We start from the raw sequence: 12,074 nt of genomic DNA on the forward strand, positions 1-12,074 counted from the left end.
CACCCTACCTCAGCTTTGGGATTCTATCCAAGTGTAATGACTGCAGCAGTGTAACACAATAAACATAGTACAGTTTTGTACCTACCATAAATGAAGATGTTCGAGTGTATACACTGCTGCAGTCCAGGTTACCCTCCCTCCTTCCCCTCTTAGTGTATGGTACGTACCTAAGTCTTCTACCCTTTGCTACCTATGGGGAGTATTTGCTGGAATCTGAAAGATCTGAAGTAGGATATTCATTTGTCTGCAACCTGTGGGTTATGGATCCGATATCGGATCCGAACCGGCATAGTTTCCAGCTATGGATCCAAGCTCTCAGCTCCTCCCCTCACCCATAATGCCCTGCTCTACCCTCATGACCTCAGATCTTGTTTGCCGCGCTGGTAACTGGATGTGGTTTCTATAGCTCTCAGCTAAGTGGAATTTTCTTGTACAAAATTAGAATATTTTTGCTTTCTTTAAACTTTTTTGTGTGAAAGTTGTAGGTTTCCTTTTTATTGACTGTTTTGGTTTAATTTTATTTACAGTAGTATATTTTATTCCCTCCCAGAGTGTGTGTGAGGCCTGTGTGCTTTTATAGTTTATTGTTTTAAGTTACTTCTGTAACTTTTGGTTAATGACTATGGCTGACCAGCCTAAGTCATTTTCTCTAAATGCTCGAGTGTGGCCATAAGCTCTCACCGGCTGATGGCCACACTCGGTGTGTGTTAAGTGTCTTGGGGTTGAACACCTCACATCTGGCTGTTCCATTTGTGCAGGGTTCAACCCCAGGGCACTGAGGAGCGGAGGTCCAAGCTGGTCCTGGCGGGTCTTTACCGCCGGACTCGGCTCCGACCCCGCTCGCCGGGACTCCTGCGGCTGCAGCTGTTCCCCTGTAGCACCCCTCCTGCTCCTGGGACTCAAACTCCCGCTTCAGGACAGGAGAGGGATGCATCTAAAAGGACGGAGGAGAAGCACCACAAGCGGCGGGCGAGACCTCTGTTCGGCCCGCCAGCCAGCTTCTCCGGCCTCACTGTTAGGCGGTCTCCTCCTTCTCGGCTCCGGTCACCTGTGTGCTTCTCACGGGTCCTGAGGAGGAGGAGACGCGAGGCTATCGAGGAGGCATTCCAGGCCTACCTCGGTAGCCTCGTCGAGATCTACCCATAGCCTTCGATGCTGATCTGGACGGATGATGCGAAGGTTCATCCAGGCCCAGATGCAGATGGGAGTGCTCTTGCCTCCCTCCGGGGAGCTCAACACCCTTTTCAAGCCTATTGCTCCTTCTCCGACCCGCTTCCGGGTTGGAGCAGCTGGAGCCGAGCAGCCGGGCGGGGAGGTCGGATCCGATAGTACTGGGTACCGGATCCGACCATGCCCGGACCCGATCTCGGAGCCTGGATCCGAGCCAGATCCGGGGATCAGTGCTCGGCGCCGTCTGTGTCGGGCGCACTGTCGCCGGATCCGAGTGCCGGCGCCGGCTCCGATCCACTCTTCGGATCCGAGGGGAGCGATTGTCGGATCCTTTGGTGAGGTCGGCTCCCCGCTTTTGATGTAGTGGAGAGGGCTCTGTTGAGGGTCTCGGACCCCGGCACCCTCTGCACTGGGCCAGGCTTCCACCATCCGGCCCCTGGGACAGCCCGTTTCTGTGCCCCAAGTTGCTCCTATGGAGCAAATTGCTGCTGAGGACTCCTCTGACAGCCCCCAGAGGGCTCTCAACTATCACGTGCAGCCACGTGCAAAAGGAGGCACATTGACTCCCTGAGTCTCTCACTGAAGACACGGACTTGGAGGAAGGGAAGGCTCCCCACGGTCACCCCGAGGATGTCTCCGGAGACATCATGGAAATACTCCGTATCAGGGGGTGGTCTGCCCCAAGTCTTCCTCGGACGAGTCCGTGTTCTTGGAGGCATTCAAGCGGGCCCGTCTACCTCTTGGGTGTCCCCCTGCCGACCCCTGGTGGACCTTATTACCACCAGGGCGTGGAAGGAACCGGACACCGTGGAGCCAATTCCCAAAAGACCTGATAAAATCCTTAGCCCGCCTTCTGACAGGACCCATTGGAGTAAGGGGCCTCCTGTAGATGCCATGTTGATGGCGGCCCAAAGAGGAACTGGCTCAGGAGAGTCCCTCAGTCCACCCACCGAGCAAGGAGTCTCGGATGATGGACCGCTTGGGAAGCGGATGTTCAGTTACACCTTTTCGGTAAGGGCGCTGAACTATTTGGCACATGTTATTGGATGCAGCGAGACCTTATTAAGAGCACGCTGCATCCCAGTCCATTTGAGGAGGACAGAGCTCTGCACTCCACCAAAATGGCCACTCTTAGGTCAGTCACAAATACTTCTATGCGGCTACTCTCCCATGCTACGGAGGCGCCGCTAGAGCTGCGGGACAGGACTGGTCACTAGGCGTCAGGCCTGGCTCCGCCACTGACATTTTCTGAGCCCTTCAAGGCGCGCTTGCAACGCCTTTGATGGTTCTGCTCTGTTTGGCAAGACCGTTCGCGAGGCGTTGACCCAGAGCGAGAAGGACGGAAGACGCTGTCTGCCGTGGAATCGCTTCTCTGCACCCCAGAGGCCCTATTCTAGGAACCAAAAGGGTCAGAAGAAGATGTGGTTCGGAAGTCGCAGCAGTCCCAGCCTGCTCGGACAACCAGTCCTTCCGTGGCAGAGGAGGACAGGGAGGGCCGCCCTAGAGGCAGAGGGGCTCCCAGAAACTTGGGTCCAGGGAACCTTTCTCTGAACGGCCCGCGCAGCCCTGAGGGCTGCCCGACTGCTCTACTCTGGAGGCAGTCGGGGGCGTTCGGGGCACCTAGCGGCATGGGAGTCCATAACATCGGACCGCTGGGTTCTCCAAATCATATCCAGGGGATATCGCATTCCTTTCCTTCACCTTCCAAAGATGAAGTCCCTCCCAGGCGTACCACCCGGTCAAGGGAGGCGCTTCAGAAATTGGCCATCTGCTAGAGAAAGAGCCATCCAGCCCGTTCCCCAGACCAGATCGGATCAGGGTTCTACTCCAGGTTCTTTTAGTGCCAAAAAGACGGGGAACTAAGACCAATCCTAGACCTCTCTCTCTGAATCTGGCAGTCCCCAAAGAAAAATTCGAATGGTCACTCTACAATCTATTCTCCCCTTCTGGGAGAATGCCACTGGATGTGCTCGATAGATCTCAAGGAGCGTACTACCACATCCTAATGGACAGACGCTCAGGAGGTTTCTCCGCTTCCGGCTGGGAGCCAGTCACTACCAGTTCGGGTCCTTCCCTTTGGTCTCACCACAGCCCCAGGGTGTTTACCAAAGTACTAGCAGTGGTAGCGGCCCACCTGAGGCTTCAGGGGTGCAGGTCTTTCCTTACCTGGACGACTGGCTCCTTACCGCCCCAACAAGGCATCTACTTCTCTGGCGAGACTCCTTTCTCCATCTTGCTCCATTTCTGGGCATCACAATAAATACAAAAGTCCAACCTGGCACCCACTCAGCTCTTAGATTTCATAGGGGCCAGACTAGACACAAGGAGTTGAGCCTTCCTCACTGCGGACAGAGTTCTAAATCTGCAGCTCCAGGTGCGGGCCATTCTCCATTCATGTTCTGTTCCAGCGGAGTTGGTCCTGAGGGCTCTAGGGTCCATGGCTCGATAGCACTTCTTCCTCTTGCCAGGCTCAATATGCATTCTACAGTGGGCTCTTAGTACAGTGGTCATACCTTGCTCTCCCCATGTATCATCCCATAGCGATCAGCAAGGCTTGCAAGCGGTCCCTCTTGTGGTGGCTCCACTCCCGGATCTCCACGAGGTCGCCCATTTTGTGCTTCTCCCCTCGCCACGGTGACCACGGACGCCTCCCTCGGGTGGGGGCACTGCGGGCGGACAGTCCAAGGCACGTGGAGCGATTCAGAGACCTTACTGCATATCAATGTTCTAGAGATGAGAGCAGTGCTCTTAGCGTTGCTAGCACTTCAGGACTTTCTTCCCTTGGGAACAATTGCGATTCAATCGGACAATATGTCTGTTGTCTGGTACATCAACAAGCAAGGGGAACAAGGTCTTACCCTCTTTGTCGAGGCCATGAGAGTTTGGGAATGGGCAATCTCTACCAATCGCTTTCTCATAGCAACGCACATTCCGCGTCGGTCCAACATCCTAGCGGCCCAGCTCAGTCGCACCATTCTGCCCCCTTACGAGTGGTCTCTCAATTGTCAAGTAGCGCAACGCATATTCGCACGGTGGGGAACCCCTTCATGCGATCTTTTGCCTCTCCCTCAAACACCAAGTGCGACAGTTTTTCGCTCTGATACCTCCTCCCGGAGGTACCGCAAGAGACGCTCTGGTGCAGGCTTGGCCACCCGGTGTGCTGTATGCCTATCCGGCCTTGGCTCTGATGCTGCAAGTTCTTCAGAAAGCCTCTCGGTGGGTTGCAGAATGATTCTCATTGCTCCGTTCTGGCCTCGACAGATCTGGTTCCCCTTCCTAAGGTCTCACTCGGTGAATCCTCCTTGGATTCTAGATCCTATTCGGATCTGATATCCCATCCATCCTGCATTCCTCCTCCAAACCTGGACAGCCTGAAGCTGACCGCTTGGCTGCTCCAGTTCCACTCTTGATAAGGACTCGGTATCTCTTCACGGTAAAGGCTATTTTGGTGGCGGCTCATAAACCATCCACTAGAAAGGTTTACGAAGCAAATGGAAACGTTTCTCTGTGTGGGCGGAGCGGCAAGGCCTAGATCCCTTCACGGTTCCTCTCCCCGTAGTGCTTGATTTTCTAACCTCTCTCTTTAATGATGGTACCAGCAGTTCCACAGTCAAAGTTCAACTGGCGGCAATTTCTCACTATCACATTGGTCAAGAGTCTAATCCTCTTATGTCAGCCAAATTGTGCAAAACTTTTCTTAAAGGTACTTTCCTTCTCAGGCCCCCTATTAAACAAGCAGTTCCTCCTTGGGACCTTTCTTTGGTCCTACAGGCCTTGACCGCTCCCCCTTTCGAGCCAGGCTACAGTGGACCTCAAATTCTTGTCTTACAAGACAGCCTTTTTGGTAGCCATTACATCAGCCAAGAGAGTTTCTGAACTTCAAGCTTTATCAGCTAAACCTCCTTACTTGGTATTTATCCGGACCGTGTCTCCCTCAGGACCAACCGTCCTTCCTTCCTAAAATCGCTTCTGAAGCAAACATCAATCAATCCATTAACCTCCCTGTTTTCTTCCCTAAGTATGAAAACAAAGGTGAATATAGGCTACACTCACTAGATGTTCACAGGCAACTAAGATTTTATCTCAACAGGACAGCTGGTCATAGGCAATCCGACCAGCTGTTTATTTCCTTTGCAAAATTCAATTTGGGCAAGCCAATTTCCAAAGTTTCTCTGTCCCGCTGGATTTCACAGTGCATTTTATTGGCTTATCAAGCGTCAGGAAGGCCACTTTGGAGGGTGTTCATGCCCATTCATACCGGTCAGTATCTACCTCAGCAGCCTTCAAGGCTAGGATTCCTCTGGATGATATTTGTGCAGCAGCTACATGGGCTTCATCTCATACATTTATTTCTCACTATAAGTTGGATCTTGCAGTCAGGGGTAGAGCATCCTTTGGCTCAGCGGTGCTCGGAATATCCTTCCATGATGGCCGCCCAAGATTCAGGTAGCTGGGGACTCTGTCCCACAGGTTGCAGACAAATGAATATCCTACTTCAGATTTAGAAGTTATGTACTCACCATAACGTTCCATCTGAGTAGGTGTATTCATTTGTCTGCAACTCATCCCTCCTATCCCCCTGGCCTTTCAGTTTCCTGCATATTACTTGTTACCCTTTTGAGGGTATTGTTGCTTTGGCAAACTCGATCTGAGGTCATGAGGGTAGAGCAGGGCATTATGGGTGAGGGGAGGAGCTGAGAGCTTGGATCCATAGCTGGAAACTATGCCGGTTCGGATCCGATATCGGATCCATAACCCACAGGTTGCAGACAAATGAATACACCTACTCAGATGGAACGTTATGGTGAGTACATAACTTCTAATTTTTAATTACCTTTCATATGTATGTTATATTAGCAATTTACATTGCCTACTTTTTTGGGGGCACCTGACATCTGGGGCAAGAAAAACTGAAGAAAATGGCGTCTGCTGCATCTTATATATCACTCTCGTACTGATGTCAGGGAAGAGGCGACAGCAACCGACGCCGGATCAAGACTTTGGAACTCAGGCTGACTGCGGGACCGCCTGACGGCAGGATAACCCAAGTGTAATGACTGCAGCAGTGTATACACTCGAACATCTACATTTATGGTAGGTAGAAAACAGTACTTTCTGCAGCACGTTGTGATGGGCAGCAATTGACAACATTTTAATCCCCTGCTTCCTACAAGAGTATAGTAGTCAGGAAAGCAGAGTTCCTGTGTATCCTGTAAGAGTATACTCATCAGGATTTTTCCCTATACTCCTAAAATTAATAAACTCATCACTGTTTTCAAATTCTAATTTCTGAAATGCTGGTAAAGATACTTGTATAAAATCTAAGGCATCTACAATGATTTGCTAAGCATGGCAGTGAAATGGTCAACATGGATTGTCTAGAACTTGAGTTAAGGAGAGTTTACAAAAAGGAGGACATTGCCAGGTTTGCATTAATAATGCAAAAAAAGTCCATGCCTTTAATACATGGAGTAATTTGGAGACCTGCTGAGATATAACTGCTGTTTTGGTAAAGCAGTTACAAGTACTACCTATATTGTTATAACTGCATTACATTTATGTTAAAGTAATCAGACCATGTTAAGGAGTTTAACAGTGCCATCTTGTACAAAGCGTTAAGGCTCGCAGTGTAACCACTGATACTTGGCATCTAACACAGACTGCTTTGTAGATTAATATTGTTTTGAAATTTGTGAAATTATCTCATGCATAATTTGCATAAACTCAGCAGTATCACAAAACAGTAGCTACTCCTCGTCACGCATCAGTGGAAAGTTTTTGCACTGGTGAACAGTTTTCTCACTGATGCCTTGGATTTATCTTGCAGACTTACAGAAATATAACCCTTTCTTTCATAAATATGCAGTATAAAATTAGCATCTACACACAGATCTTTGATACACTACTGTATAGCCCATTGTCTACCACTGTTTTGTAACTCATAATTTGTCAGGTATTATAAATCTAATTTTAAAGTGTGTTGTCAGTAGAGGATTTTGAAGACAAGCTGTCAGGAAACAAGGGGTTTCAGGGTTTAGAAGATATCAAGCAGCAAAGGTGTTAATTACCCTCCTGCTGCTCAAGATTAAATGGTAAAAATGCTGTACCCCCCCACGATAGACCTTCAGGTTGTAGACTTCTCTGTATGAACTGTTTCTTGAGTCAGCCACGTTTCATTGTATGCAGTACTGCTTTAACCCCCCCCCCCCCGACTTTGCCTGATGACTCCTTTACCACTGCCAAAGGAAACAAGTCTGGTATGCCTGGGGTAGGCAATGCCTCTCTGGTCCCATCTTTCCTGCTTGGGACTCCTGGGCAGTGCCCACTCGCACCCATCCTCCCCAGCCCAGTGGTTACAGATGCCCACACTACTAGTCAGACTCAGGGTGCTGGCACAATATTCAGGGCTTTATTTCTGTACGTTATGGAGCTGGCCTGCTTTAACCAACTCCTTTCCTGTGTACCGTTTTTGCATATTTAGTCCTATGTTTAATTCTTTGTTTGCCTTCTGTTTTCTTGTTATATTTTGTTTCTAATTATTCATAAATATACCTTGGCTGTTATTATGATTGTTACATTCCTTGCTTGCTTGAGTGCCATCTTTGTTGCATCTTGACTGAAATAAATTGAATAGGTACATGGTATAGATCTAGCTAGTAGCACAAATGGAATGCAGTCCAGCTGGATGGTGGTGCCTTCCTTTAAGGGTTTCAGTGCATGGTTGATTTCTTTATATTTATGTGAATGTTTTGTTAGATTAATAAATTAATGATTAAAAAGTAATTTATTAACATGATTATTAAAATATACACACAAAAATATTGGCTGTTATGCGACACCACCACCTCACAGAAATGGGAAAACGGGGGGGGGGGGTTATGAATAAATGGATTTTATTAATGTTGTGAATCCAGGTTGAGGCCCATTTTAATGAAGCCTGGGAGTAGTCTGGTTAAGTGTCTTGTGCACACAGTGGGAAATTGAGACTATTGTACTCTAACACAGACGTCCGGTATGAGGCTTGCCATGCAACTCACAACTTCAGTCCTCTGTCCTCATCTGCCACAGACTACTTGATACAATGCTGTATCAAGTGTGATTTATATCCTGTGTGACTTGGAGTTTTCTCAAATGATAAAAAAGTTAAACAGATCTGTCCTGTTCAACAAAGTCGTCTGGATATGCTAATGTGTCTTACTCTACAGGTTATGGAGTAATAAAGCTAGCTTTGTTGTGTAGGCCCAGCTTATGCAAACCAATTGTATCAACAGAAGGTATTCCAAAATGCAGGACACAGTCATTCCTTGAGTCAACAATGTGCCCAGAAAACTTGATCTGCATAGGAAAGACAAAAGCATTCTGGTTTTGCTGCTATTTACAAACAGCCCATGACTGCTAACGTCTGGATTTTACGGTGTGGTCTTGATGTCAGTGCTTCATATTCCCAACCTCCTCCTGTTTTCTACAGCTAATACATCTGTTGACAAGCAGCCTTCTAAACCTTGTAAGAAATGTTGCTTTTACACCTGCTCTAGTATTATCAGCAGCACCAAGTAATGTTTCTTTGCACCCCCAGTAATATAGTATATTACATTCTTCATAATTCATGCAAGAGGAACTTGGAGGCATCTGTCTGACTAGTTAAGGCAGAACAGCAGTCAGGAGTACAGATATAAACTCCATTTTGTAACCAACAGCGCCATGTCGGTGAGCTGGGTATTTCTGTTCTCCAGCAAGGATTCTAGGCTTCTGACCACATTAAAAAAACAAAACAAAACCAAGTGTAGCATTCATGTTGTTTGGGTTTGTAGCATAAGGGGATAAAACCCCAACTACAAACCAGATGACCCAAGCTTGAGTAGTGGAGCTTGGGGGGGGGTATAGGAGTGACACTAGCTTCTGTCTTCCTGGGGGAGGAGATGGTGGTAGTGTTTGTCTGTCATAATTACCACCTGCAAGTAGGGGCTTACTGGTGTTAAGATAGCAACAGACCATTGTCATGGGCTTGGTAACCCTGCTGTGTGTGTGGATAACCACACACACACACACACACACACACACACACACACACACACACACACAAACAAAGGGTGGACATAGTAACCCTTTGCAATGAAGCAAGTGTCGTATCACCCAAGGGTGCTGAGGTAGGACAGAAGACAAATGCCTTCATATGTATGCATCTGGGTTGATGTGGTCATGTGGTGCTGTGTGCTCTCCTGGCCTGGAGACAGTTGGACTCCAGTCCTGAAACGCCGATAGCACTGTTCTGGAGGGGTGGTTGAAAACAAATCCTCAAACCACTCCTTTGCTTTGGCAGCGTTCGGTGGAAACGATGCAAGCAAGGGCATAAACCTTTGCTTGATGATTCCCCTTCAGTTGTCTCTGGACCACTTGCTGGAGGCACAGAGTGCAAAGAAGTAAAAAAAAAAAAAAAAAAAAAAGCATCACTAACCTTGGCTGTTAGTAACCCTTTGGTCTACACAATAGGCCCCCCCCTATCAGTTGTGTTTTTCCGTACTTTCCTCTCGGCGTTCCCTTTCTCATTCATGTCTATTTTTGCATTGTGTGGTTAATTAGATCCTTATGCAGCTGCTTGTATGTTTTTGTGTGTTTCCACACCAATTATCACATCTTCATTTTCTCTGAGGCCCTTTCTCCCTTGCCTTCCCCATATCTCGTCCCTTCCACAGTACTTGTACCTCATATTCTCCTTTCCCTTTTTACGTTTACGTTCTATTCCAAGTTACTTCTGAAGAAAAGCATGGGACAAAATCTGATTTCTAAATTTCAGTTTGCATTATGCATTTTTACCAAATTTCATATTGCAAGTAATGTCTTTTCTGAAGGGGGGGTGGGTTTTATGGATGTACTGAAGTTCTTAAAACTCATAATTTTAAAGTAATATGATGTGGGGGTCTTTTGTTCACTCATGTGTTTAGCCTCCTTGCACTCCTACATTATTACTTACCCCCAAAGTTGTGGCAGGTTGATAAGAATAATTAACCCCTAATTTTTTTTAATTTCGGATTTGGATTTCTATATTTCAGAACTTTAAGGTTTGAATTAAAATAAACTCCCCAGGTGTCACTCCAGTCCATCTCTGAAGCAAGTATCAAATACTGTGCTTTGAAGATTCATCTGACTGCTATATCAGCCTTTCACAAGCCATCAAACAGTCTCATGGATATGTGCAACCCATATCTTCCACGGTGTGGTTGTGCGCTTTAATCTACCTGACAAAAGACCCATTTCCAAGCCAAGATTTAAATTTTGTGTTGGAAATCCTTACCCTATCTTCCTTAGAGTCTTAGCCTTCGGCAGACGTAACGTTCCTTTTTGGAAGGCTTCAGTTTCTGTGGGCGGTACATCTACACATATGATTTCTGAACTTTTGAAGCGTTATAGTTTGATGATCCATCAGTGAGATTCTACCCATGTAGGTTCAGCTTCTATAGAAATTCCAAGTTTCTATATAAGGTAGTCTCATGGTTCACTCTGAATCAAGACATGTGTACCTGCATACTCCCTAGGCAGGTCTCCTTAAAAATGGGGCTCTTCTCCATAGGTTAGAAGAGAGGAGGTCATTAAAACATTGTATTTGTCATACAGTTTCCTTTACCAAGGAACAGTCATACAGACCTGTAACAAAACAGGCCTTGGTTATATTGGTGTTGTATTGTAGTTCATTTTGTTTTAAGAAGAAAGACCAAAATTATTCTCTTCACCCTTTAGATCACATTACACCAAAGACGCAAGTATATCAGCAGCATCTTCTAAGGGACTCGCCCTTCAGGATGTTTTGTGCTGCAGGTAGTTCGGGCCAGCCCACTTAGGCTCATTGAGCAATTAAGCATTATGTCCTGAACATCCTTGTTCATAAGACATACTTTGTAAATGGACCTTTGGAGTGTGCAAGTATGCTTCTGAGCCTTTCTCCCCTTACCTCTGCTGAAAATAGCCTCCTAGCCAGTCGGACTTTCCCAGTAATCAAATGCCAATAAATAAATAAATAAAATAAATGAGAGTGCCCAAAGACTGGCGTTTGTTAAATCTAAACATTGTACTAGGTCATTGTAAGCCTTTCAGTCAGGCCGCCCAGCCACCTGCCCATTTCTCCCTAGATACAAGGAGCTCACTAATGATATGCAGGTCCTTATGGGATTGTTTTCAGGAAAGAACTGAATTAATTGGCAGGGTTTTCCTTCAGGCTATCCCCAATGACATCATAATGGAAGTTTCCGGTGCTGCATCAGGAAGGACTGCTAAGATGATACAGCCGCAGTCCACCCACCCTGTTGGTGAGAAGTTCAAAGGCTCTACTGGCTGAAATGCTGTTAAACGTCAGAGGTGATTATGTAGAACATTGAATGTTGCTTAACTGCAGGTCCAGAATTCCAAATTTTGTCATTATGCCATATCTAGTGCTTTCTGTAATTGCCACTTCCTGTACTGTACTATGATTGGAGCTACACTAAGTCCTGGGGGACTTTGTGGTGTAAGAAGTGAAATACTTTGACACTGTATTTTGTAATGGGGACAGTAATAGACAGTGTTATTAGTTCTGTTTTGTAAGACTGGTTACCATCCCCTTTTTATTAAGATGGGCAATAGGGGGTTAAGTAGATGGTAGCTCCTTTACAAAAACTAAATAAACCAAAAAAAAAATCATGAGAATCTGCCAGAATGCTACAGCAGCAATAGCTGTTAAATGTTGCTACTGCAGTACCATCCTGAGAGCCACACAGATTTATTGGCAAGGTCAGTGTTGTGCATTAATGCCACATCACAGCTCTTAGATTTATGGAACAAACACTGCTTTGTGGCATAAATCTTGTGGATTTTCTTACTACTTGTGACATGCCATAAAAGTACTGGAGTAACCCCATATGTCCATTGTTACA

At 46.7% G+C, this 12,074-nt stretch overlaps 1 protein-coding gene across 1 annotated transcript in view; it reads left to right on the forward strand.

Moving 5' to 3' along the window:
• Positions 1 to 12,074, forward strand: part of SLC44A2 (solute carrier family 44 member 2) — a gene marked incomplete in the record, with an annotated part of 993,595 nt that overhangs the window by 939,556 nt on the left and 41,965 nt on the right.

The sequence above is a fragment of the Protopterus annectens genome, chromosome 9.part0, assembly GCF_019279795.1.
Source record: "Protopterus annectens isolate FY-2018-M chromosome 9.part0, PAN1.0, whole genome shotgun sequence".
In the NCBI taxonomy this organism is placed as follows: Eukaryota; Metazoa; Chordata; order Ceratodontiformes; family Protopteridae; genus Protopterus; species Protopterus annectens.